The sequence below is a fragment of the Propithecus coquereli genome, unplaced genomic scaffold, assembly GCF_000956105.1.
Source record: "Propithecus coquereli isolate 6110/MARCELLA unplaced genomic scaffold, Pcoq_1.0 Scaffold239, whole genome shotgun sequence".
NCBI lineage: Eukaryota > Metazoa > Chordata > Mammalia > Primates > Indriidae > Propithecus > Propithecus coquereli.
The window spans coordinates 2,095,332-2,098,638 of NW_012147941.1; positions in this window are offsets into that span (position 1 = coordinate 2,095,332).

Below are 3,307 nucleotides of genomic sequence, written 5' to 3' on the forward strand. Positions count from 1 at the left end.
AAATATATATATATAGAGAGAGAGAGAGAAAAAATTAGCCCAGCATTCTGGTGCATGCCTGTAGTCCCAGCTACTTGGGAGGCTGAGGTAGGAGGCTTGCTTAAGCCCAGAAGTTTGAGGTTGCTGTGAGCTAGGCTGACGCCATGGCACTCTAGCCCAGGCGACAGAGCCAGACTCTGTCTCAAAAAAAAAAAAGATGCCAGTCTGTAAAGGGAACATATTGTATGATTCCAACTGTATGACCTTCTGGAAAAAGCAAAACTATAAAGACGGTAAAAAGATCAGTGGTTGCCAGCGGTTCAGGGCAGGGGGAGAGAAAAGAAGAGATAAAAAGAGGATTTTTAGGGTAGTGAAACTACCTTATACGATACTATAATGGTGGATATTTGACATCAGGCATTTTTCCAAACTCATATTGCTGTATAACAAACAGTGAACCCTAAAGTAAACTATGGATTTTAGTTAATAATAATGTATCAATATTTGTTTGATTTTAATAAGTACACCACACTAATGTAAGATATTAATAACAGGAGAAACTGTGACGGAGGGGTAGAATGGGAGTATATGGGAACTCTCTGTACTATCTGCTCAATTTCCTATAAACCTAAAACTATGTTAAAAAAAATTCTATTAATTCAAAAAATAATGAAGTGATTTTTGGCAAAAGATTTTTTTTAATGGCATTTCAATGCTGACAAAGATGAGGAAGTATGGGCAACCTGTAACTGCTAAAATAAAAAGGCAAATCACAAACAGGAAGAAGATATTTGCAACACACATAAATTAGCAACATATAAATATATACATTCAAAATATATTATATTATGTAAAGAATTACTATAAATCAATAAGAAAAAGACAATAAAAAGTAGGTAAGATGCTTGAACAGGCACATTACTGACAGAGAAAATTCACATGCTCATTAAATGTAAGTTACTCAACCTCAAGTCATCAGGGAAATGCAAATTACAACTATAATGAGATCTCACTACTCACCTATCCAAATGGTTAAAATTAAAAACATTGACACTACCAAGTTTTGCTGAGGATCTGAAGCAACTGGAACTCTTATTCACTATTGGTAGAAAGGTAAAACAGTACAACCACTATGCTAAACTATTTGACAGTATCAAATAAAGCTGAACGTATATCCTCCATCTGAGTGGATTGTGAACATATGTTCATATGTATACGAAGCTATGCGCAAGAATATTTATAACAGCCCATAAAACCTTAACAACCCAAATCAAAAACAAACCAAATAGTCATCAGTAGCAGAATGGATAAATTGCAGTGTTATTTGCACAGGAGCACACTACATGGCAACAGGGTGTAAACTACCACAAGCAACAACCTAGAGGACTCTCACAAACATAACACCGCACAAAGAAGTCAGGCATACTCTACGATTCCATTTAAAATTTACTGAGATTGACCTCCCCAGCTCATTTAACAGCTGTATAGTACATCACTGAATAAAGATAGCATAATGTTGTTTAATCATTCCTATACTGATAAACATTTAGAGTACTTTTGCTATTTTAAACAATACTATGAAGGAATTGATTTCATGCAACTTTCCAAACCAGACAATTTCTTGTGAGACATATTAAGCATTTGCATATTGAATAAATAAAAAGATAAATTTCTTGTTCCTAGGAAATAGCATAGGACATCATGTAATATTTGATTTCAGAATTTCAGCTGATGGTCAACAGGACAAGCAAGGCCTAGCAGTAGGGCAGAGTTTGGCAGACAGGCTCTAATGAGAAGACTACCTTGGGTATGGTCAAATTTCCCAGGATCAGTTTGGTTAGGGAAAGTGAGGCCTAATGGAAAGAATTGTAAAGCCCATATGAAGAGTCGAGATTATATCCCCACAGGCACTGGGGAGTCTTTGCAAATGCTTGATCATCCCCGGTCATCTATTGGTTAGGATTAAAAAGAAAAAAGAAAAAAAGAAAATGCTTGACCAAGGGAAATGCATTCAGTCATCAGAGATTCACTAAATACCCACACTACACTGAACTGGGTAGATACCAGGCTTACAAAGGCAAGAGGCACTGTTACAGACCCATAAATTAGTGAGAAATATACATACGCTTATGGTCAAAGCAATACATTCGGTAAGTTTAATAGAGGTTTATGTAGAATTTGTCCACAAGAAGGAGCAACAGACTCTGTTTTGGGGAGAGAGAGAGTCAGAGAGGGGTTCAAGATGAGCCTGGAGTTTGACTATTAGAAAAATCAAGGTGTGACATGAAATCAGAGTCTCAGAATTGACTGACATTCAAGAACTGACTATCTCCTAGATGAGGAACAGGGTGTCTCCAGCAGAGGAGGAAAGGAGGTTTACTTTTGATTCTATACCATTTAGTAATTTTGAATTTTGCACATGCCCAAAGTTCTACAGCAAGGTCTGTGTAACTCTGACCCATGTTCTTAATCATTATGTGAGGCTACCTCCCAAATAATTCCATACCTTTTCCGCTCAGAAGAGAAAAGAGAAGCAGTGGCACTGACTCTGTGAATGAAGGTGACAGAGTTCAAACAAATTTTTAGTTTGAACTGTGGGTCACTGAAAAAGGGTAGTGTCTGTGAAAGTTGACCATATGAATTGGTCATTTTTGTCATACCCAACTAAAAGGGCTCACAACATTGCTCCAAGGATATAATTCTCTGTAAGCATGGCTGCTGAAACTGCCTGCTTTAACCTGAAACCAGTCATACATAATAGTTGCTGAAACACCTACTGCTACCCTCAGTTTCACCCACCCCCATCACTCACCAATCAAAACTTGCCAGCTCCCCAGAACCTTACTTGTGCCAATGAACTTTCTCAAAGAGCGATATATAACATTTCTCTTTTACATAAAACCTCCAACCTTCTCTTTCTTCTTCAGACATACCGTAGACCGCCCAGTCTGCATATATGCCCCAAATTTCAATTCTTTTGTCCCAAATAATATGTTAAATTTAGAGATTCATCTCTACATTTTTATTTTGACTTCAACATGTTAATGACCAAAACAAGGACTATGTGAGAATCTACTGGTTTGAGGAGGAAGATGACGAGTTTGTTTTGGAAGGGTGAATTAGAAATTTGGCAGAAACATTTAGACAAAGATATCCTGTAGACCAATCCTCCAAGACCCCTTCAAAGGGTCTGCAAATTCAAAACAATATCCATAATAGTGCTAAAAACTTATTTGCCATTCAGAAGGATTGCTTGAGCCCAGGAGTTTGAGGTTGCTGTGAGCTAAGATGATGCCACGGCACTCTAGCCTGGGTAACAGAGTGAGAC